At 52.8% G+C, this 25,216-nt stretch overlaps 1 long non-coding RNA gene across 2 annotated transcripts in view; it reads right to left on the bottom strand.

The window, feature by feature from the left end:
- Positions 1-25,216, bottom strand: part of LOC134144752 (uncharacterized) — a 181,891-nt gene that overhangs the window by 35,767 nt on the left and 120,908 nt on the right. For both annotated transcript variants that reach the window (XR_009959481.1, XR_009959480.1), the window contains exon 5: positions 13,886-14,056. This is a non-coding gene — a long non-coding RNA (uncharacterized LOC134144752). The remainder of the gene's footprint in view (positions 1-13,885; positions 14,057-25,216) is intronic.

Raw genomic sequence — 25,216 nt, forward strand, 5'->3', positions numbered from 1 at the left:
CTGGGAAACAGAGGGACTCGGTGACGAGGCAAGGGAGCTGCTGGTGTGTGCCTGCAGAGCCACCACACCAGCAAGGTGGCCACCACGTCTTGCCCCAGGGCAGGGGACAGCAGTCAGTCGTCTTCGCAGCATAGCAAAAGCTTGTCTAACGGCAGCTGGGGAAAGATCTCGGAAAGATGCTCTCCAGCGTCTAACAGTGTGCCACTACCACCAGTCCACTGCTTCGCATCCCCGGGAAGGCTGTTCCTCACCCAACTTTGAGAAAAAATTGAGAATATACAAGAAACACAAGAGAAAAGAGACAGAGTTATACAAGGCTTGTAAAAAGTGCTGATTGACTAGTAGGAATAAATCCTCCCTGCCCCATATATGGCACAGATTAAATCCTTTCGCTATCCAGTAAATATCCATAACTCCTTACTGTAGGTAGGGAAAGAGAGGCCCAGAGCAATGACGTGTCCTGCACACAATCATACAAAGTGCTGCTGCAAAATGGGGAACCAACGTTTCTGGGAGATCCCAAACACCTCGTGGACCGAGCCATCACCTGCAAACATCCTGGGCAACGCTGGCATTTTCAGTCCACATATGATGGGTTCCAGAGGTGCTCCTTCTTGCCAAGAAAAGGAAACCCAATAACAAGAGTAACTACTGCTACCACCAACTTCTTTTCAGGTCTACTGGCATTTTGGGGGGACAGATTTTCCAGAGAGTGGCAATAATTTATATGCACACATCCCACTGATTTTCCACTGACTCCTGATCTTACCATCATCAAGCACCTTAGAAAAACTAGTCTTTCTCTGATGTCTTTCAGAAGGACTGAGAAACATGGGGAAAAAAAAAAGAAAAGGAATAGAGAACTAACTATAATGACCAAGAAACAGGAAAAGCCATTATATACAGCAATAAAAAGACTGCTTCCCCCATATTCAAAACATGATCATATCATCTTAGCAGCCAGCACAGCAAAGCAGATTTTACCACAGGAATTGTATAACCATTCCTAAAGAAACGGGAAGGGGAAAGCATTTATTCCTTTCCATATTTTATGACGTGCGAGCTGATATGATTTGCTGAGGTTGAGGTTGCACATATACAACCAGAGTGGGTTTCACACACATTGTTTTTGCAGTTTTCCTTCTACGTGCTGCAGAAAGAGGTAGTTTCCTACTGCTGGTGTTTGAAGGGCCTGAAATACTGAGCCATAATAGACTCTCTGTAACACTCCCAAATGTTGACATGTTTGGTGCCTGTTTTGTCAAGCAAACCTTTGCAATCTCCTTCAGCGTTGTCCAGGGCGCTCTAAATTAGTTAGCTGTTCTTGCACTTTTACTTAGTACTTTCTGCCGAGCTTAATAAAAAGCCCTTCAGGAGAAATATATACGCATTAAAAAAGCCCACAGAAAAGTCTTTCTTGCTACATAAAGAGTGCACTCAGATCCAATCGGCCTTGCAAACGCTCGGCAGTGCTCACATTCCACAACCTGCACGGCAAAAAGGGTTAAATGAGCTTTACAACCTTTTGGAGCAATTATGAAAGGCTGCAATTTAATGGCAATTCCAGAAAGAACATCTCTGAACAAGACAGACATGTCGGGAGAGCCACTCACAGGAAGCTCTTCAGGCAAAACATTACACACGCTCTTAATTAGGGTCATTGACTCCTCCGTGATCCTTATCGACGGCAGCCAGCGGCAGGGCTCTGCCACCCGGCGCGGCCCAGGAGCACAGCGGGGCCAACGTGCTTCTCGAGACCAAACTGTGGCAGCTCCTGGGTGAGACCCAGCTCGGAGTGGGCAAAGAGAGCCAGAGAACCAGCTTCTGTCCAAGCTCATAAACCATCTTCCCCTATTTTTTATTGCTGAAGGGCCACGGGCACCGGGAAGATCTTTGGCAGAAGCCGGCTCTGCTCTAACCGGGAAAGCTGCGTGTTTGCTCTCTGCTCTACCTGGGCAGTGCAAACAGTTTTGCTTTCTGCTCACCCCTGCTCTAGCAGCCTGCTGAAATGCTCGAGTGACAAACATGGCAGGCTAAACAAGAACTCATTTTCATGGTTTTTTCACCCTTTTTATCTCCCTGCAAGATTTCTATTCATACAGGGATCCATAAAATGTCACCACACAGCTTAAATTTGAGGCCCACGCTACCTGCCAGCTCTCCTTTCAAGAAAGTCTAACCCCTAATTGCTGGGACCGGCCGGCTGAATGCTCAGCATCTGAATAATGAATTACTTATCTTTGCCATTGAGGCAGAAACATATTAGACATTACTAGCTCCAGCCTCAGATTCTTTGACTGGGTTCCAGCTGTAAACATTCAACAGGAAGAGGTTAATTTTTTGATTCGGTTAATATAAATACTGAAAGGTTCCTTACTTCACTGTCCCACATCACTGCAACATACATTCTGTAATTAGAAGCATATTTTTGTGATTTCAAGGTATATTTTGCCAAACCAACAAAAAGCATCAAACTCCAACTTTCATGCCAAAAATACCCACTGTATAATTTATGCCAAATCAACAAAAGTCTTCTTTTGTCCTTCCCAAACCACACCAAAGAACAGTCTGTTAAGAAGTCCAAATGTTAAAGTTCAGAAAAAGTCCTCTATCATACAGAATACAAGATAGGGAGAAACAGCAAAGCAGAGCGAGTCGAGCCGCGCGCGCAGCAGCTCGCGTCGCTCCCTCCGCCAGCAGTCCTGCCGCTGCCTCTCTTTCGCTCTGCTCCCCACTCCAAACCTTCTCCCTCTTTCCTCTTCTCTCGCTCTTTTTTTTTTTTTTTTTTTTTCATTTTCCTAAAGCTTACTTAGCATCTGGAACGTGTCGGCAGCGATCCATGTGTTTGCAGTAAACTTTGAAAGCCGGGCCAACGAGGACCACATGGGCAGGTACTCTGCAAAGCCAACCTGGCTTTCAGGCGTCGCTTGAGCAGTAATGCAAGATGTACGGAAACCACTGGAGAGAGCTGAATTACGAACAACAACAACAAGAAAAGAAAGAAAGAAAGAAAAGGAGAGCATTTCCGTGGTAATTAAGCCTTTCCTTTCTCTGACTTGAAAAATTTTAATTAGAAGTTCAAGCATTTGGTTTTAATTCAGTCCAATGCACAAATGGTTTATTTCCACCCAGCATATTTTCGTCGTCTATGAAACAGCCTGCAACTAGGAAGCCATTACAGCCAGTGATTACAGCTTTTACATGCAGTTATTATACTTTTGGAAATAGTGGCAGAATGGATTCACTTACATTTCTCCCTGCACATTAGGGTGGATCCATGTGCAATTAATTAGACAGGCTTGGTACAGACAATTAACAAACATTTCTTTTAAGTAGAGAAATTCAGTAGTCTTTACATATTCGGCATAGATATTAAAAAGTGGCACTTTGCCAGAGTGCACAGCTCTGAACAGCATTTACGTTAGAACATCTGCTAAGTCTTTAACTAACTGCACCATGACTGAATATTGTTTGGATGAACGTTAGACAATAATGTTCAATCTGGCACCAGCAGAGACCAAATGATTCATTGTCATAGTAACCACTAATGCAAAGGTTCTCTTAAATAATAATTTGTTATTTATAGACACATCGGGGATGCTCCAACGCTACTTTAAGACGGCCAAAAACTGAAGAATAGTGGAGGTTTGGGGTTTTTTTGACTGCCAACCTTGTATTTGCACACTCTGTTTTCTGGTGCATGCTAATTGCTGAAAGTCACTCGAGAGGCATTGAACCCAAAGGCCTCGACTTCCAACAGACCATCAAAGCCTCTTGGACTTCACCAGCAAGCTCTGACCAATCCCACCACTTCTGCGCCAAGGAGGAGAGTTTGGGCAAGGCGTCAGCCTCGCAGCAGCTCTGAACGCCCTGAAGCGGATGGCGGCAGAGGCCTGGCGGAGCAAAGCTCCTACTGACGAACGTAGAAAGCTAAATGCTTTGAAGAGCCTCTTAAGCAGAGCCGCTCAGGCCAAAGGAGACGCGTGAGGGAGAGCTCACTCTGGCACTGCATCTGACTGGTTTTTTTGAAGTAGACATATAAGACACTCCAGCAGGAGCAACAAATGCAGCGCTATCAGCTCACATTCTGCAACCAAGCAAAAAGTCGCAGGGCTTTTGGAAACGGTGGTTTTTTCCATCCATTGCAAAGGGTGTTTGAACATCTCTTTGGAACAGGTTTTTTTCCAGTGATAAGTTTTGCCCTTGAAACTTCTCAGGACGGAGCGCGCTGAGGAACAACCGTAAGAGCCGTAGCAGCTTCCACGGCGCAGCATGGACCAGGCTTGCACACCTGCCTACACTGGCTCCCGGTGATTTGGCAAGGTGGATGAGCTGGTTTTCTCCAGAAGTATCGAAGCATCACACAGCATTAAAGGCAAGGCTTTGCGCGTGCGTCCAGAGCTCCAGGGGAAGCGCCGGCCCACGCACGGTCACAGTTTTCAGAATCAGCAGGTGGGATTCGGGGGCTTCAGGCTTTCGCAGGACAAGACCCCGCCGCTCAGCTCAGCAGCGGCGGCAGCATGTCGCCCCGCGAAAGCGCATCTGCCGACTGGACTGTCGGAAAGCCTGAAAAAGAGGGGGGACGCCAGATGACTCATAAAAGTGGAAGTTTAGTGTCAAAAGCAGTCGGACGGGAAGGTGCGTGCTCTGAAACGGCTGCTGAGGAAGCGCCTTCCAAACGTCGTGGCTGTCCCCGCTCCGGGCTCTGCCTGCGGGATACGCACCCTCCTCACTCTGACTCCGCATCAGTACGAGATGCTCTGACAATCATCTGCTACAATGAATCCTAGAAATATGCTGTATTTTAAGATGTTTTCCCTAACTTGCTGAGATGGTCTTTCTAGCCATTTTTGCAAAAATTTCTTAGTCAGTTTGTGCTGGCGACTGCCCGACAGAGGGTACAGGACTAGCTGGGCCACATCCAGACCCAGTCTCTGTTCCTAAATACTTAGCTTATCTCTCTGTGTCACGGAGCAGTTATTGCATAGCTCGTGGGGTAAAAATACTGCCAAAAGCTTTAAAGAGAGGCACGTTTTACTTCTTCAGCTTCGCCAATAACTGGAGATGCCTGGACATGTGGGGTCCTGGGTAGGGCCCAGCTGGTTACAGTGGCAGGGGCAGATTTCCAAGGTAGAGACGGGGCTGCAAAGCCTTTACACGCCAAGCGGGGCCATTTCCCGGGGCCGGGAGGGCGACGGTGCAGCCGCGCGCCCCAGCACCCGCGACCGCCCGGCGGGGACCCGCTCTGGGCAGCGAGCAGACAGCATCGACCCCGCGTCCCGGCCAGAGCCGGGCTCCGCGGGGTTTTCCTGCCCGGGCCGCCGGAGCGAGCCAGGAGGGTCGGCGGCGGCGCTCGGCCACGGGGCAGCGAGCCGGCACGGCGCAAGGAAGGCAAAGCAGGCGCGGCGAGCCGTGCGCCGGGCCGGCAGGGCAGGCGGAGGCGCGGGGCCGGCGCCACCCGTGCGGCGGAGCCCGCCATCGCCCAGCGCACGCGGCTCCGCTCCTCCGGGAGCGACCTTCCCCGGCCCTCCGGTGCGGCTTGGCTTCCCCGGCCCAGCAGCCCGGCCCGAACGAGCGCGAGAGCGCGCGCGCGCGCTGCCGACGTGGTCCCTCGGGTTTGTTTTTGTTCTTGCAATCTTGACTTCATCCCAGCAAGGGCTCCCGTCTCTAACTAGCCGCTGTCAAAACAACTCCAGCGGGGAGATAAGGGAGAGGAGGCTTTGAAGAGGCTCCTTCCTGCAAGCTGCTCGCTATCTCCCCAAGACGTTTGCCCGAATCCCCGAGGAAGGGCAGGAGACGCGGGAAGGAGGAGCCGTCCCCCTCTGCAGCCCCCGGTCACGCCGCAGCCCAGTATTTAGAATGGCTCGCGAATCCCTGATAAAAAGCAAGCGATTAGCGTCTGGAAGAAAACTCTGCTTTCTATCACCAGATGTGGCCGTTTCCCATCAGGACGGATACTCATTCATGGAAGGACAAATATTTCTGTCCATTTTTCCCAGCTTTCCTGCTTCGCCGCTCTTCACAGCCACCTTTCTCCTGATTTAAATTAGGCTGTGGCTTTGGAGTGTGCCCAAATCCACCCCCGAGAGAAAATAAGATCAGAAAAGGGATGTGATTCATTTTAGAGTTCTCCCTTTTGGACATCTTGCTTTGGAGCGAAGCATCACCGGATAAGAACTGGGATCTGCAACAGGGGACAGACACATCCAGGGCCGGCGCCGGCACGGGAGCTCGCTCGCCTGCGTAACGCGGCGCGATCCGGGTCTCCCGCGTCCCGCTTCCCGGCCCAGCCGCCGGCGGGACGCTGCAGGCCATCGCAGCTCCCTTCGTCTCCTATGTGAATCGTGCCCAAACCGAACCCAGTCGCTGCCGGCCAGCAGAAATTCTCCTTTTGGAGAATAAGGCTCTTTCCGCCCCGCTTGGTCGTTTGCAAGAGGCTCATTTGAGGTATTAGCCAGCTGCTCCTAGCCTTGGCACGACTCATGCGCGGCAAATACAAAACCACATATTTTGGGTACCGATTTGCTTCAACCTGTGGGACAGGGGATTTGGCATGATTTTCACCCCCTTTTTCTAGGTCCCTGGTGAACAGCACGAGCCCAGGAACTGGCTCCATGCAGCAAGCCTCGGTGGGGACCCCGCGGTGGGGACGGCACCGTCCCCACCGCCCGCCTGCCGGCTCCGGGAAGGCGAGAGCTCGGCTGAGAGCCAGCAGAGCCCTCGCTGTCCTCTTATTTAAACCACGGGCAAACGAAATGCTGCAGTAAGAGCAATTAAAAAAAAAAAAAAAAAGAAGTCTGCAGGAAGAAAAATAAAATAAAATAAAATAAAGAAAAAAGGAGCCCGCAGCAGTACGGGATATTTTTCCCCGCAGCCCATTGTTCGGCGGAGCCGGCTGTCCTTTTCCCATGCCAGCGAGAGATTTGCCTGGTGCCGGCCAGTTCTTTATCCCACTGCGCAATTAATACAGCTTCCCTCCGATAAACACGAGCTTGTTTAACTATGTCTCTTGATAGGTCCCAGTAAGGCTTGATAACACGGATGGTCGGATGTTGTCAGGACGAAGGAGTCAGACATGCTGGCAACGGGCTTTTCCCTTTCAAAGCACACATGTTTAGAGAAGAAAGGGCTGAGGCCGCTCACGGCAAAGCACCGCTGAAGCCTATCGGGAGCATCAAACAGGAGGCAGAGAGGCGTCGGCGAGCCGTACCCCGCGTCCTGCCCGGCCAGCCCTCGCCGGGAGCCGGCCCGGAGCTCAGAGACCAGCCCCCAGTCAAGGGGGGTGCAGAAAGGAATGCTTTAAAACACTCACATTACGATTTCTACTAACAGCAGCAGCAGCAAGGAAGATAAAAATAACAGAGGGCTATTTTTCAGTTCCCTTCTGGTTTTAAACCTCCAGCAGGCTTTTAAGTCAGCTTTCCAAAGGTCTCCACCGATCACAAGCCCTAGTTTCTTAATTTAGTAACTTTTTTTTACTTTATCTTAAAGCCCCTTTGAGTAGATTGCGCAAAAATCTCAGCACTTATTAAAAATAAACTAATTATCGTTGGCAAGACTCAGAATAGGGAAAGTGATAGTGCTGTACTCGTGCTCAAATTCATGCGGAAACGATCCCTGCGTGCTGGGGCTGCACCCATGTTCCTGGCTGGTGCCTGGGATGCCTGTGCCACCGGCCACCCCCAGGGATGGGTTTGGGGACGGCGAAGATCACCCCCACACACCCATACACGCTGCCCAGGACTCCTGTCCCACTGCAAAAGTGCAGCAAGAAAAATCCCAGACTTCACAGACCTCCAGTTATAGGAGTAGGGCTTGTTTCAAAGCTAACTTTGGGCAAAAATGAGCAGGTTTATTAAATAATAAAAAATATATATTATATATAATATATAAATAATAAATTCCTAGTCTCTCAAGTAATAACGTACAGGGCAGTGTGCTCAGATAAAAGATAAGCAAAGGATCTGTCCAGTTATGACCCTTGTGTGTGAAGCCAAACGAGGTCTCAGACCCACCTGGTGAGCCTCACTATACGATCACCCCATGACACCAGGAATTACCTCCCTGATGAACTTCTTTCTGCTGTGGCCACAGTTCTGTTGCTGGCCTCTCTCCTTCTGGCCGACAGTTCTGTTCTTTGTTGTTTAAAATTTCTATTTAATAACCAGACTAAGCGGGCTCAGCCTACAGTTCGCAAGCAACGAGGTCAGCAGCAAAGGCTATGGAATTCAGTACTTTGTGAATGAAAGCACCAAGCCACCTTCATGGGATAGCACTTGACGATGGATAAAAAAAGATGTAATGGCACTAGTTTGCAGCCAGCACCAGATGAGAGCATGGATTCTGGCTCAAGCTGATCACTTCTCCATTTATTTAAAAGGATATTGATCCTACCGAAGAAGTTAGGGGCAGATTCAGGGAGAAGAAATGGAGGAGGAGCAAGGAGGAAGACGGATGATTATTACTATCTTGGCTTCTAGCTTTTCTCAGTGCTAGACCACTAAGATGCTGTCCAGAGAGATCAGGGCTGCACAAGTGGTAGCTATGGCCACAACATACTGAGCATCCAGGACACAGGGAGATCTTTGAGCATCAGCTGTTGAGCCTGGCGTCGGGTCAGCAGTGCCGGTTACCTGTACTTGGATTCCCCCTAAACACATTGCCACAATCAGCCCAGAGGCCGTCAGGTGCATTTTGCCCTTTCCTTCAATCTATGGGAGACTGTGTCGTAAATGTATCACACTGAGAATATCTCAGTGCACCCAAAAGGTAAAAGATTAGACTTGCGGCTCAGAATTCCAGGGGTGAATTCAGTCCTTGAACTGGCAACGCTGCTTTTGGGAAGAGCCCAGCTGCAGGCCTGGGGAGGGCCGTGAAGCAGGGTGAGCTGCTGACAGCCCTCACGGACCTTGAGGGCTTTAGTCCGCTTCTGCTCACATCAGAAATAGTTACAGTCTGTATCTGGGATAAGCAAAGAAAACTGCCCTGACTTCTGAACGCACGAGTTTGGTAATGCTGTCTCGTTAAAACCTTCCTGTGCTCATGGCACGAGCAAGTGCAGCATCTGGACGAGTAGCAAAAGAACTGCTTTGCTCACTACACCGTACACCAGCTTGCTCTGCTTGCTTGCATCCAGCTCCACAAGCCCCAGCGGTGGCCAGTACTGCAGAGCACGCAAGGCCGAGCAGGGGAGCAGGAACCGCCTGCTCTCCCTACATCAGAAGAGCTTTCACTCGCTCAGACTGTCACCCCAACTGCTGTCTTAAAGGCGGATGGATGTGAGACCAGCGGTCCACGCTGCGGGGCAGTTAGAGCCCTATCCAACTTTACTTCTAACTGTTTGTGCCATGTACCTTGAAGTAGAATTCAGCATTACTTTTTTTCTAGTAGATATTTGCATGGTCCAATAGCAACAGCATCTGAACAAAACCTTTTACAACACTGCATAAATAGAGGGAAACATTACTTAAGCAAAGAGCAAATTATAGATTGACGATTGCCGGCTTTCCAGAATGACTAGCACGCATACAGTAATATTTGGCATTCCACAGCATTAGCCAAGCAATCCGCCTTCGCCTGCCAGATGGCCCAGCATTAGCCTGGTTCTCACTTGACACCGAGAGGAGCAGACAGAGCGACCAGAGTAAAGAGTCTGGATTAGGAGATAGAGCTGCCCGGTTCCCAGCTCAATGCACGTTCCACCAGACAGCACTGATATGTCAAACAGTATGGAGCACGAGGTTTTCCCAGGATTTCTCTCTCCGTGAGTCCCTTAAACTGGAAGGATGAACTGAAACTCCCTTTGTGATACAGTAAAAGAAAAGCAGAGCTCATCCAGTACGTGTAATGCCACAGGATTCATGTAAAAATGGCTGCCCGGCCTCCTCAACTTGCGTTCACCAACTGCACACTGCAAACCATCTGTGGGGATCAACATCACGGGTACCGCACAGAAATTACAAATCCTCCCATGCACCAGGGATGTGCTCTCGTTGCCCTACAACAACAGCGCTGCAGTCATACATCTCCTTTCAGCTCTTCCCATGCTACCCCAAAGAGCAAATTGTCTTTAGTAAGGCCCTACATTACCCCTTAAATCTCTTCTCTTGAGAGGAATGGAGCTGGGTCAATGGGGGGACTAGTAAGAGGCATCAGGCTCCTCAAACCATACGTGTTTATGAGGAAGTCATTACGAGGGAGGCGGGGAAGAGGGGCAGGGGACACTGAGAGAGTTCTTTCATTGATCAGATTATTTTTAGAAAACAAATTTCCCTTAATGGGTTTATGGTTTCAGTGAGAAGAGCAGCTGGTGCCAATGTTTACAGCTCTGAGTCACGTCACAGAATCTCAAGGCGGTGGAAAGTCTTATGAGCCTTGGACAATTGTCCCACTGAGCAAAGTTTGCCGTGTTGTCTAGGCATGTTGTGTTGTCAAGCTCAGCTCTAAGGAACCAAACCTTGTAGCAAACAGAGTCGGTCATTCAGCCATCGGGTGGGCGCTGGTGTCTGTCCACTGAACGTGCTAGAGCACAGCAACACTCACCTCTTTAAAACCCTCCCGGCCGCAGGCCAAGAGGACATGCAAAGAGGTGGAAGCAACATTTCAATTGCTGAGATGCTGGCCGAAGGCAAATCGTGTTTTTGTGACAATGCAGACTTCCATCTCTCGTCACCTGTGGAGTTTGTCACCTTGGTCATCCCCTGATGTTCTCCACAAAAGCTTTTGGATTTTCCCCTAACACTAAGCCCAAGGCTGGCCTGCAGCACATGGCCATGGGCTCTGGGAGAAGGCAGCATCCCACCAGCGTCCTCCCAGGCAGGCACGCCTGAAGCAAGTCTTCTGCATGTTCCCTCTGCCACATTTTATCCATCTCCCACTGAGGTCTGCCCCAGATGTGCTCCAGCTGTGAACAAGCGTTTGGTTCAAAGGCCGGGTTAGAGTTAAAGCCCCCTCACGCGCCCAGTGAGGACATCAGTACTGTGCCGCACTGCTGCTAACGTGTGCAGTGCCCAGTGACACCAGTGCTGCCTCCACAGCCCAGCTCCGCTCCCAGGAGCACCCCGAGCAGAGCCGCTCTCCCTCGTGTCTGCAACACCCCAACACCACAGCACTTGGGCAGGCGAGGAAGTGAGGACCTGCCCCTCTAGGCTCTGTACCTTTCTGTCCATTCTCCTCTCTTCTTCATGAACTCTCATCTACAAGAGATCCAGGATGGAAAAAAAAGCATATGGTTTTGCACATCAGAACTGCATGCAGTAAAACCTAATTGAGACCTTTCAACCAGGTCTAGTGAAGCCTGGCCCTACCTGCGAGGCCCGCCGGGGTCTGTGCTGCCCGCTCCTCCGAGAAGTGCTCCAGGCCACCCCCGACCCTCTCCCCCCGCTGGCGGTGGCAGCACCCAGGCACAGCTGGTGCAGGGTGCAAAAGCACCCCTGTGCCCAGGGCCCGCAAAGCTGGGGTGGGCAATGCCATGGGGCGCAGCACCGCCAGCCTCGCCAGCACGGTGGCCGCCGACGTGGCACCTCTCCTGCTGGGCAGCAAGTGCTCTCCCAAACAGCTTTCTCTAGGGAAGATTCAACAGCCCTGGGAGGGCTCCAGCGCACTTGCTCCCCTGAGCTGGCCCCGCACAGGGAGCGGGGCACAGGGGCTGCAGGAGGGACAAGCCACATGGCCACCTAGTGGCTACTTCCCAGCCAAGCCTGCAACACCACTCAGCTCTGCTCCAAACCCCCTTTCTACCACGGATCAGGCCCAAAAAGCACAGGCGATCCCAGTCCGGAGGAAATGAAGCAAACTTTTGGCCCATCCTTGCATTTGTTTTTCTCCTGCTGAGTTTCTCTTTCCAGCTTTCCATCCACAAGCAGCCAGTAAGCAAAGTTCAAGCAGTAAAAATCGAAGAAGCAGTTTTCAAAAGAAATAATCAAACCAGTTTTGCAATTTTTTTTTGGATATGTGGATTCGGCCCAACCTTCATGCCACTTGCAGAGTGCTTTCATCTGCTGGTCTTTGGTGCAGAAAGAGGGGTCAGATTTCTGCACGTCTTTTGAAGGCATAATTCCACTCGCTAACGTGGGATGGTCACACCCAGAAAGCTTGCAGGATTAGGTCAGCAGATACTTACATTTTAATTTTTAAGAAAGTCAGCCCTCAGGGAGAAATATTCCTAAAAGACCATTCAAGACACAGTGAGTCTGAAGTAAGTAGAATTAACAGACAAAATGGGAAGGACACCTTGAGAACAGAGAGACCTGTCATTCCTTAAAAAAGGAAAGAAAGAAAGAAAGAAAGAAAGAAAGAAAGAAAGAAAAGAAAGAGAAAGGCAAAACGATACTGGCCATTACTGGATATCTCCCTGTAGTGGCACAGGGTGAGGCACTTTCAGTGGGGTTGTGCATTTTTGGGCCAGTTGAGGGGGTGACTCACTGCTCTCCAATCCTTCTCCTCACCCCAGCCTATCAGGGCATGCAAAATCCCTGAATGGACCCAAATGTCTTTATAATCAACATCTGGCTCCAATAAGCAGCCCTATGGTCATGCTTTAACAATGTTTGTTCCAAACTAAACCTTTAACTAAACATTTTCTGAAAAGGGGTTTTGATAGTGGAGTTGCAATAGCTAAGAGGCTGCTCATGTTTGTTTTTACTAGAGATCCCAATTCTCTGGGGTTCAGCTCATCCTCACACATTCTTTCTGGGCTGCAACTTGGTGAAGCAGGGGCGATTTCTGCCATGAGAACCAATCCTTTTGAAGACATCTCTTTGGTGGTTTTAACCTGGGAAATTAATACTGGCACAGCAGCAGAGCAGATGCTTGCTTGCACTTGTCGTATCTGGCCACTCTTCTGCCACGCACAGGATGGATAGCACAAGGGCAACTACAGTAAGGAAGACTCAGACTGGCTATTAGGACATTTATAAAAGAATTTATGAGGGTCAGGTTAGCTTGCCTGAGAAAGCTGTAGCATTTCCATCACTAGATGTTTGCAAGAAGGTATGGGACGAACATCTGCCAGGCTTTGGCACAGCTGGTCCTGCCTTGCACCGGGCGGTAGACCACCGGCTTTCCTAAGGTACGTTTTAGCCGAGTTACTCTGCGATGCTGCCGCGAGGACCGCAGCAGAGCCACGTCACCCGTACACAAACCATTACCCGGCCCGTATCAGCGAGCACTATCTGCAAAGGGTGATTACCAGCTCCCTGGAGATTACAGGGCTCTGCAGAAGAGACACCCAGTCTCCTCCGCTCGCCCGGCTACGAGCCACAGTCAAGACCGGACTCGCCCATCACCCAGGCTGCAAACTGCCAGCGCACGGCCAAGTTCCCCCTGAGCCCAGGCAGAGCGGGCGCAGCGGAGCGAGGCGCGCTGCGTCCCGGCGGCGAGGCCGGCCGCTCCCAGCCCGCTGCCGGGCCTCCCGCGGAGCCGGCGGCCCGTTCCCGCCAGCCGGGACGGCTCGAACGTGCGTGTGCACGTACGCCGCCGGCCTGGGGGCCAGCAACCGAGGTCTCTGTCTAGCCTCAGCGGTGACTCAGCCTTTGCTGCTCTTCTGTCCCGCTTCTGGCATCTGCAATACGGGGACAAGAACGCATCGGAAAGCACTGCAAAGTATGCTGAAAATGCAAAGAACAGCTAATTCTAAGCCAGCCGCCAGCAGTCCCGTTTCAAGCTGCTGTCACTGGAACACTTGTTAAGCAATCCCCGGAGGGGAGCGGAGCGAGCAGAGCCCCGCGGCACCCCCTCCCTACGTGCTCCGCTTCGTGCCCGTGCCGGTTCGGATGCTTCCCTTTGCGAAGGGCGGCTCAGGCCGCTCACACCCGTTACCAGCTCCAGGCACGCGAACGGGAACGCAGCCTTTCGAGGTCTCAGTCTGAGCAGGTTTCGTTCTTACCGCTTCAAGTGCGCTTTTCGGGGAGGAGGCAACTGAATCGTAACCAGTACGATACGGCGGGGGCTGATTTTCTAGGCCTGAGCTTTCGCTCGTCCCCCGGGAGCTCGGCAGTCTGGAGGGTCGGGCCGTTCGGCGGCGGCAGCCGGGACCTGGTTGCTGGCACACCGGGCGCTGCGGGAGAATAGCAGGAGGGGAAGGGTCAGGCGGCCCATTGCAGCAAAACAGAAACCTTTTTTATTGCATAAATATAAAGATACTGTATATGAACAAAAATGAAGCATGTCCCACAGAGGATTTTAAAGCTTCCAAAAATATTCCCTCAGCCCTTGCCAAAGGTAATACAGCCAGCCTTTCCATGGAAAGCATCATTGTGCACGGTGGGGTTCAAGGAGGTCGCGCTGCTTGAAGTGCCCAAACAGCCGGCACCCTGTCCTGTCCCTCCTCTCCGCGCACACGCCGCGCCACGAGGAACAAGTGGCCTTTTTTTAAAAAAAAGAAAACAACTTTCCTCCCTCAAAGGTAGTATAGTGTTCACCCTCGCGGCACACCAGTGGCAAGCTCAAACCCGCGTTTACAAGAAGCCCCCTTAAGAGGACTTTGACGGCTGTTTATGCAAAGCCCTGACATCAACAGGGTTGCTTGCGGGTTTATGCATTTTGGAGGCTGCTCTAAGCCCCACTTTCTGCCCCCGTCCCCCAAGCGACGACTGTAACAGATCCTGCAGTAAGTAGGTGGGAAACTCACTGATGAGATGTTACTGCTAACATATGCATTACTACATGCTTCTTGGAGGGCTGGAAAATAACCCTCTTTTCTAAAGTTGCTGCCTTCCACCTAATTATCCCCAAAGCTTTGACTTGTAAACACTTGACCTAATTCTTTCCATGGGCAGTTTTTAATAACAGAAATTCTTCAAAAGTGTCTTTATGATGCATCACACCGTGCTACCTTGTAAATACACCATGCGCGAACCCAGCATTTTACAGCACAAGAGAAAGACACTTAGTCACAGAATACTCCGCGTTAGGGAAAGGCCGCGTACGGAGGTGCAAAAGCTCAGTCTCCAGCGCCCGTTTGGGCCGAATCTCCTACCGAAATCCATATCTGATTTGCCTGCAGGGGAGCGAGGAAGGAAGGATCCTTAGGTCCTGTCCCAAGAACACGATCTCCTATTTCCTTTCGCTCCAGAATCACAAAGCTTTCTACAAATACGTATCAGTGAAGCACTGCAGTAGGCAGGAGGTGCGAGTAGCAAATTAGGGCTTGCTTTGCTCAGCACCACCAGCACGGGAGGCAGACGCCCCGCTCCAGGCTGGCCAGCGGACCCGTCACAGCACGAGAGCGTCTGGCCCTTCGGCCACTCTCGTGTAGGCACACTGAGGCACACGTGGAAAACCGGGCAATCTCGCCAGCACCTTAACAGATTCCTCTGCAGCAGCCCCGCACGTCCCCGGGGAGCGGCGGAGGGCAGGCAGATCCCCCCTTGCCCAGCTCCCCCTCCATCCCGTGGCTTCTCTCTGCACTCTGAACCAGCACCGATTTGCAAATCCTCTCCACCTGCATTTTGGATTGCTGTATCTTTGTATATGGCCATGCTCAGACCTGAAGTTGTTTCGGCAGTGCAGATGCACCCAGATTTGTGAATAATCCACAGCAAGTGGCCAGGCTGAGACCCAGCCCGGGCAGACGGGGCGACACAGCGGAGAGGCCTGAGGAGCAGCCAAGGGCGGTGGGGAGCGCTGGCGGCTGCTGCTGGTGGCCGTCAGCAGGAGATGCGCGGTGTCCCGGCCGAGGCCGGCAGTTCAGAGCTGGCCTGCCAAAAGAGCTGCCGAAAGGGCTGCAACTTGATAGAAGCTCTGCAGGCCTTTGATCTCCGTGCTGTTCTTGAACTGTCACTTTAATGATGTGTCAAAGACTAGAAAGAGTTGCGATTAAGAATATTGGAGCCTGGGGAGAAGGCCATTTTAAGCCCTCTGGGTCTTCACCGGGTTTCTGGAAGCTTTTAGACCTTTACTGCGTGCCGCACGCCAACAGATATCTGAAAAGCAGGTCAAATTTTCGAAGTCCTGCGCCGCAGTCTGCCTTGTAAAATGCCTGCACGCTCCCTGCATGGGCAAATCCGTACCTGCTCCAAACATGCACGTGCACGCTCCGCTCCAGCAGGCTTTGCACACAAAAGGCTGAAGCGAGCTGCTCTCGGAGTTTCTCTGTGGGATGCTCTCCCCCTTTCAAAAATCCCAAGAGCAATCTCTTGACTGAGCACAGATTTTGGCATGCAGAATTACAGCGGCAGCAGTAAAATCGGTGGGTCTTCCTTAAAACAGCCTGTACTGCAGAAAACCCTGGCAGTTTTATCAGTACACGACTGGCAGGAGGACATTTGGGCTCTCTGCAACTGCATATATTTCATTAATATCCCAGCCAGCTTTAATGGCATTACCATCAGGTTAATCTACTTTAGATTAATGAACCTCAGTTTCAGCCAGGCAAGCTAATTAAGATGATTTTCTTTGAACTTGTTCTAATGAATGTATTAATATCATTCAGGGCTTCTTTTGGAGGTACAAGCACGGCCATGTTATTCCTGAGAAGAGGCCAAACATTTCTTATTAGAGACTCATGTGCCGTGCAGTGTCTGAGGCTGCTTTGCCTTTTTTTTTCTCTGTGTTGCACCTTCCCACTCTCTGCGGAGAAAGCAGCCCCCTCCTTTTGCAGATCTTGCCCCAGGAGTCACTAAGAGTTCACGAGCGCCCTGCACACGCTTGGGTTAGACCTATAATAAAAGGTAAGAAGAGTCCTCTTGACTACCTCTGTTCTTAAAAAAACATGTAAATGTATTTAACTGCTCCTCCACCTTCATTCTGGTGGAAACGCTGCAGTTTTGCATGAGCGATGCCCATGTTGGTGTTACCATTAGAAGAGTTACAGGGATCACTGTATTCCCACGGGCACGCACACCGCTGGAGACATGTTATCCCTCGATGTGCAACCATTCAGTGTAGCACCTGCACTCAAAGAATGGCACATCCAATTCCAGTCACAGGAAAACGGAGCATAAGGGTGTCTGTCCATAGGAAGTGCTGACCATGAGATTGGTTTACCTCAGCCTAAGCCACCTGAGATGTTTGTCTTCTAGCTGTATTGAACCTTGCAGCTCTCCTCAAAGACTCTTCAGCTACATTTGCTATTGGCAAAGTCGATCTCCCTAGGACTCGGCCTGCAAAACTTGTCCATGCTGTGGGCTTGCCTCTGCTGAGGAGCAAGAGAGAAAACAAACAAAATAGGAGAAGGTCATGAAAAGAAAATTGTGGGCATGCTGGTGGCCCTCTTGGGCTAAGGCCGGCTAGCTGGGCTGCTCCCGGCATGGGGCCATGGAGATGGGCCGGACCGCGGGGCTTGAGCTCCGTGGGGATGGCTGCGGGAGCCAAGGCGCAGGGGTCTGCCGCGACGATGGTTGGCTGGGCTGGGCTAGGCTAGGTGGGGGTCCTCACCCTGACCCTCACGGACACAGCCTAAACGTCACCACACTGCCTTTCTAGGGTGCTGATGAGCCAAAGAAACAGAGCATGGATGCAGTTTAACTTCTCTGGGTTATTTGGTGGCCGCTTTCCATAAGGGCACGGCTGCGAGGCCGGGTTCAAGCTACAGTTCAAAGGATCTAACTTGGCTTCGCTGCCTCGCGCCGGGGTCTCTCTTGGATGCCGCTATGGGAATGTCCCTAGGCTGCTGTTTGGAGCAAGCGTAAAAATGCATAGAAATAAACACTTTGGTCTTGCTCGGCCTCTCCCACCCTGCCTCGTCCCCCAAGCCCCTGGGGAAGAAGCACGGGCTGTCCCTAAAGAGCCGGTCTGCTCAATTACGCCTTTCTCCTGCCCCCAAAGACACGCAGTTTTACAGTATCGGCCGCCCGCTGTTTCACCAAAGCGCTGGGAGCTGCTCCCAAGCCGTGTCCCTGGACACGTGCAGCACGGACCGTGCAACGCTGGGCTGGCTTAAAAAAGCTCTTTAATGAATTGTTACTCTGATAAAATGAGAAAACCACAGGCCCCATCTCTCAGAGTCACAACCCATCAACATAAATAAAATAAACAGTTTGGAAACAGTTTGATGAAAATATATTGCCTCACAGGTATCATTCAAAAATGGGGAATCTGACTGACTTTTTCTTTTTTTGTTTTTTAAGTAACCAGCCTGCGATGAATGTGCCAGGCCAAGGTGGAGTTTATTTATAAATGCACATTTATGATGAATCACTGGAGGAAATGCATGAAGACTGGAGACAAAAGTCTGCAGTTGCTAAACCAAATAGGAAATGCTCTTTACATCTGCCTTTTCAGTTGGCATCTACTTCCCCCAGCTTTGCTTCTCTGCTCGGTAGGCCTGTTTATTTTTGGGCTACTTTTGTTTGCAAAGCCAAACAGAGCTTCTGATTTTTATATTTATCTATTTCTTTCCTTGTAAACAGCACTTCTCACATATTCAGGCCCCAAATTATTAACAGTGGAAATCGGTCACCTTCCTGTGCAGAGCTGTTTACCGTCTTCAGGCAAAGCAAACCAAACAGAGTGGAAACAGGGTAGAAAAACAGCCTCATTAAAATGATATAAAAATAAGGACAATGCTATTGGAGCTATGCTGCCAATTATGGGAAAATTCCCATCTATTTTTTATTAGATTTATTTTAAATATTACTGAATTAGTTCTAGAAATTAATAAATTTGTACAAATCACCGACCAGCTTCTATTTATATCTCAGCAGTAAGGCTTCAAGCGACGGGATGCTGCTTGGCGCTGCTCCCGCCCGTTTCGACCCGCTCTTCCCCAAACCGGCCCTTCCGCAGGACAGCAGAGCACAAGGAAGGGGCGCCTTACGGTTCGCCCGGTTTCCGCCAAGGCAGACACCGGTTCGGCCGGATTCCCACGGATCCCACGGCCGGATTCTCCCCAGCGCCCCGCGGCGGCCCCCGCGGCAGAGGCGGCCGGGCCGCGGGGGCCGGGGCTGGAGGGCGCCCTGCAGCGCCCGGCTGCAGCGCGCAGCCCGGTTTGCGTCACCCCACGAGCCTCGGGCCCCCGCGACCCGAGCGGAGCCTTCAGCCTGCTTGCACATGAGCTGATGGGAGAGAAGCAGCAAGCTCTTTTCCTGAGCCGTCCTTTGCTCCGATGGCCGGTGCTCCCTACGTGTGTGTGTGTGCGCGTGTATAAAACTTGCACACGAGCTATTTGATCACCACTACTTATTCCAGGATTGTATTCCGAAAGCTGGCACGGTCTTTCCTTCATGAGACTTTAAAATCCTTCCAACCCCCCCCCCCCCCGAGAGCAAATTCACACTGCCAATTTTTTCCGAGGGTTTTACAGAATGTGCTACGCGTGCAAAACGCAGTCTTTAACTGTTAGAAAAATATAGTAATTTGAAATGTAAGCAACAAAAATAGACGCGCACAAAAACAGAAACATAGATGGATGATTTTCTCCGCTGCAAACTCACTAAAGGAAGACGTGCCCTGGTAACGACTGTCAAGGGTAAACATCACATCTTATTTATACAGGGCAGAGCAGGGTCTCTCATTTCTGCTCACTTTTTATAGCAGGTTAAGAAGCACCAATACTGCCGTGGAAAGATGATCCAAGCAGCAACAACTCCAGCAGTCAGGGCAAAGCCGAGGAATACGTCGGCGAATGACCAACCTCCTCCTCCTCTCGGGCCGAGGGCGGCGGGCGGCTGGAGCCTGTGCTGGGGAGGCAGCGGAGGGGCAGCGTCCGCACGGCTGCGGTCTCGGCTTCGGGCAACGCTCTGCCTCCTCCCGACCGTCGCGGCACGGAGCCGGCCTGCCTCAGCCGCCGCGCCAGCGCTCGGCCGCTCGCAGGGGCGATCTGCTCTCGCTCGCTGGGCGCGGGGACGGCCGGGGCAGTCCTGCTCACCGTACTGGCCACGGCACCAGGGGAGCCCCGCGCAGCTCCGGGGGCTCCACGCGCTCTCCACGCTCAAAAGCAACCCCCAGGCTGTCTCGCTGCCGGTGTTCCCACGAGACGCGACCTAGTCTAAGCAACGGAGCGCTGCGGAAGCCGGCGCGCGAGCCCCGTGGGGCCGGCGAGGCCACTCGAGCGCGAGCCCCGTGGGGCCGGCGAGGCTGGCGGCACGTGAGCCCCGCGGGGCCGGCGAGGCCACTCGAGCGCGAGCCCCGCGGGGCCAGCGAGGCCGGCGGCACGTGAGCCCCGTGGGGCCGGCGAGGCCACTCAAGCGCGAGCCCCGCGGGGCCGGTGAGGCCGGCGGCACACGAGCCCCGCGGGGCCGGCGAGGCCACTCGAGCGCGAGCCCCGCGGGGCCGGCGAGGCCGGCGGCACGTGAGCCCCGCGGGGCCGGCGAGGCCACTCGAGCGCGAGCCCCGTGGGGCCGGCGAGGCCACTCGAGCGCGAGCCCCGCAGGGCCGGCGAGGCCGGCGGCACACGAGCCCCGCGGGGCCGGCGAGGCCACTCGAGCGCGAGCCCCGCGGGGCCGGCGAGGCCGGCGGCACGTGAGCCCCGCGGGGCCGGCGAGGCCGGCAGCACGTGAGCCCCGTGGGGCCAGCGAGGCCACTCGAGCGCGAGCCCCGCGGGGCCGGCGAGGCCGGCGGCACACGAGCCCCGCGGGGCCGGCGAGGCCACTCGAGCGCGAGCCCCGTGGGGCCGGCGAGGCCAGCGGCACGCGAGCCCCGCGGGGCCGGCGAGGCCACTCGAGCGCGAGCCCCGCGGGGCCGGCGAGGCCGGCAGCACGTGAGCCCCGTGGGGCCGGCGAGGCCACTCAAGCGCGAGCCCCGCGGGGCCGGTGAGGCCGGCGGCACACGAGCCCCGCGGGGCCGGCGAGGCCACTCGAGCGCGAGCCCCGCGGGGCCGGCGAGGCCGGCGGCACGTGAGCCCCGCGGGGCCGGCGAGGCCACTCGAGCGCGAGCCCCGTGGGGCCGGCGAGGCCACTCGAGCGCGAGCCCCGCGGGGCCGGCGAGGCCGGCGGCACGTGAGCCCCGCGGGGCCGGCGAGGCCACTCGAGCGCGAGCCCCGTGGGGCCGGCGAGGCCACTCGAGCGCGAGCCCCGCAGGGCCGGCGAGGCCGGCGGCACACGAGCCCCGTGGGGCCGGCGAGGCCACTCGAGCGCGAGCCCCGCGGGGCCGGCGAGGCCGGCGGCACGTGAGCCCCGCGGGGCCGGCGAGGCCGGCAGCACGTGAGCCCCGTGGGGCCAGCGAGGCCACTCGAGCGCGAGCCCCGCGGGGCCGGCGAGGCCGGCGGCACACGAGCCCCGCGGGGCCGGCGAGGCCACTCGAGCGCGAGCCCCGTGGGGCCGGCGAGGCCAGCGGCACGCGAGCCCCGCGGGGCCGGCGAGGCCACTCGAGCGCGAGCCCCGCGGGGCCGGCGAGGCCACTCGAGCGCGAGCCCCGCGGGGCCGGCGAGGCCACTCGAGCGCGAGCCCCGCGGGGCCGGCGAGGCCACTCGAGCGCAAGCCCCGCGGGGCCGGCGAGGCCGGCGGCACACGAGCCCCGCGGGGCCGGCGAGGCCGCCGGCGCGCTCGCCTGCCTCCACGGCCGCACGGGCTGGCACCTCCCTTACAGCCGGCTCCCGACACCAAGAGGAGCTGTGTTATCGCTGCTGCCAGAAATAACGTAAGCTGATGTTACTCTAGGAATGGGGTTTTGGTGAGCGTTTTCAGGACATCAGGAGGAACTTGCCGCGCTTTTAAAAAAAGAGAAAGTTTAAACTAATGAAAAATTGGTAGGAAAATCATTGAAATGCCAGAAGTTCTCTCTCACACAACAAATGCAAAGTTCTTGCTATATCATATATATTTATTGGTTAAAAGCACATACCAGCCTGTCTAACTCTGTGATCGGTGCCCAGTTTATAACACCTTTGTGGCTTTCAGTTTCTCACCCAGGCACATCAAAGCCTACGCCAGTTAGCCAAGGAAAACTTCATTGTTAGCATTAACTGACTCCAAGAAAAAGATTTTTGGAAGTTTGAGAATTTTTCACTTCATGGCAATTGTTGATTAATGAACCTCAATGGGCTACAGCCTAAAAGAGGACTTTGTTAATAAAAAATGCTAAACAGTTCAGGTGGAGTAAGGAGATACTTTCTTTGAACCTAATTGCTATAAAGGCGTGTACAAAAAACAAAGAACTGCGAAGATGGATTTATTCAGTGTGATGCGGTTTCCTTTCCAGTTTTGCCTCAAGCTATTTCTACTTGTGAAAAACAATTAGGGAGGACAGGAGGAGAAATCAAAGAATCACAATACAGCCGGAAAGATTAGCATACTACGTCAGAAATACTTAGCAGCAGCAGCGATATTTAGGAAAGGAGAAGCGATCCCGCCCGCTCGGCCACCTCCCGCACAGCTATCGCCCCAGCGGCGCGGCAGCGGCCCAGCTGCTCGGGTGTCCAACGGGGACGGCAGCACCAGGATGCTCAGCGGCTGCTCCTGGCCCTCTCCTGCGTTTCTTCAAAGTCACCTAACACCTTGGAGCTCAAACGTATCCATCCAAAAACTGGGTTAATAAAAAACAACTCACTAGACAGGGATGTTCCAAAGCCTAATTCTCATTTGAGCAGCACTTTAGGTGTCTCAGGAGGGGACACGGCGTGGAAATGCAGTTCTTCCATTAGCAGATCGTGCGTGGGTTTGAGCCGGTCGCCGAGAGCGAGCGAGCGCCCACTGATGGCATGGGGAGCTGGCACCCGCACGGAGAGAGCATCCAGCACCGCTAGGGTTTTTGCTCTGGTTTCCAGGCGAGGGAGGAAGGTTTCAAAGGAGGGGTGCTGTCACCTAGTAGGAAGCAGCATGGCCCAGCAGGTAGAACGCTGCTCTGGGAGCTGGAAGGTTAAGGTGACCTCAGCAAAGTCATTTCTCTGTTTTGGAGTACATTTTCCTCACCCATGTATAACTTGTGCTTGTGGAGGCGACTGCCAGCTGAACCAGTACCCCACTGCGGACCATCCTGGATAGACATGAGCTCCTCAAGGCTCTTGGAGTCCATGTGGGAAGGACCCACCTTGGTCTGCTCGGCCGTGGCTGCCGCACGCTGTCCAGCTGGGCTGGGCTCGACGAGCTGGAGCTCCTGCCGCCAGAAAAATCCCAGGCCTGTTCTTTGGGACTCTTGAGAGTCCTTGGTGGGTTATTTTGAGGCGTGTGTCACAGACAGGGGGAGCAGGAATGTAGCATTATGGTGACAGGCCGTATATTTAGGGAGTCTGCATTACAGTCAAAGGAAAGGGCTGTATTACTGAAATTATATGGGAAGAGATATGCGCAGGCAGTGCTGGCTGCGCTCTTTCGTCTCAAATCTTTGTCTGAGGGGGTGGTTAGCTGATGGGAAGAGACTGCTGTTTACTGTGGAGTGTCCTTTCCGTCTGCAACTTTCTGAGAAAGAAGCAAGAATTGTATGTTTTTATTAAATTCAGTATTTGTATCCTGCCTCTGTGACAAGGAACAGTCTATAAATCACTGAGCAAAACAGCTGTAAATCATCATCCACTCTATTAAAGCCTCCTGGATCCTTAACAGATTTTCTGCCCCCACTAGTTCTTAAGCGTAATCCAAAATGTCACCCAGATGTATCTCCCCATGGCCTTGTTTTTCATTTTCGGCTGGAAGTCTGAATTCACATCGGATTCAAAGCAGTATTTATCCCAGAAGGGTTGTTGAGCACCACAGCATTGCTGTGCCTGTGAACCTACTTCATCATGTAGTCTTCTCCAGCACGCTGGTAACATGGCACAGAGACCTGTTTCTCTTTTGCATGGTGCTCAGTGGTTTCCACAGAACACAACTTTAATGGCACAAAAGGGCAACAAAACATGTCAAATCTCAAGATGCTGGCAGCTCGCTTCTCATGCAGTCAGCCCTCCAGCCACTAAAAGCAGCGTGGACATTTCTGTGGGGCTCAGCAGCCACAGAACTGGACCTCCACGTCAGGAGATGAGACTGAATCCCGGCAGCAGGGACCATCGACGTCCTGATGGGTAGGTTGCGATATGGGCAATGGATGGTTTGCAAAATGTTTGAGGACAACACTAGTTGGGTTCCCTGTTCTCAGGAGCCTGATGACAAAATGCAGCTGGAAGGAGGAGTTCAGAAGCCAAGCTCAGTGACCAAAAACGTGCAAACATATCCATAGAGCCCACCTAGCTCTGAGAGGCTGGAGTACATCTTAACTCCGTGTTTTCATAGATGGCAAATCTGAGCACCTTCTTTTGATAAGTTTAGCCTTTCTTTTGAGGGCTCACTTTTACACTCATAGGAAAAGACTTGTATGTATCACAAACCCAGGCAAGATTATTGTTGCTTGCAGAAAAGTAACTTTTTCCTTTAAACCTGCATATATAAACTTAAGGACCAGCTGGACTTTACTGCTGATTGCTAATACAAAGCGTTCCCTAAACAACGAGGGCAACACACAGGACCCCAAGGCCTGCACTTTAAATTTCTGCCCACTTATCCACATGCTATCTTTGCACGAAACATGCAGCTATGACATGCCACATGGCAAAACAGTCCTTCCATGTTTACGCCCACATTTCAGATGCTAACGCCCACTGTGCGGGGGGGAAGAGGGGGAGCTCTACGGGACGCGCTCCCTGATGAGTCGGTGATGGTACATTAGTCGCAGTTTCTCTGATTTAATAAACGTACTCTCCAGCGCTGCTGGATTAATTACTGTGGAACCCTGTACTCAAGCCAGAGAGAAACAAAAATGGCCATCAAGACCAAAAAAGCCATGAACCTCCAGGGACTCATTATGCTCTCCAAAAGAGAAATTTTCAGTGGCAACTTTTAGAGCACAAAGGATGCACAACCTGTGCAGGGTGCCAGTTGACCTTGTTAGCATTTGAACTTCAAGCGCTGAAAAAAACATCACCAAAATCTGCCTAAGACTAAATGCAGAGGAGTTGTTTAAGGTCATATTTACTGAACACGAGGAATTTTTAGCCTTATTTAGAAAATATAATTGTGTTGATTTACCTAGATCACGTAAAGAGCAGTTTCTAAACTCTAGAGGTGAGCTTGCTCATTATAAGGCACTTAGGAGGAGATCCCTCCTGCTCGCCAAGGGAAGGTGACCATGCCAGCAGCCCCAGCATCTCCACTGAACGGCTCCACCAAACAGCGGGGCACCAGGAACCCGACCCTCAGCATTAGATAAATCCGCACAGCTTTCCTGCAGGGACAAGGCTAAGCTGGTGCCGTCTCAAATGGCTACAAAGAAGTGCCTCGCGCATGAAAGGCCTGCCGTATTTTAATCTCCACGTTTCAGCCATTGCCCTGGTTGTTCTTGTGCTGCAGTCCTCTTCTGGCATCTCTGC

This window comes from Rhea pennata, chromosome 10 (assembly GCF_028389875.1).
Source record: "Rhea pennata isolate bPtePen1 chromosome 10, bPtePen1.pri, whole genome shotgun sequence".
Classification (NCBI taxonomy): domain Eukaryota; kingdom Metazoa; phylum Chordata; class Aves; order Rheiformes; family Rheidae; genus Rhea; species Rhea pennata.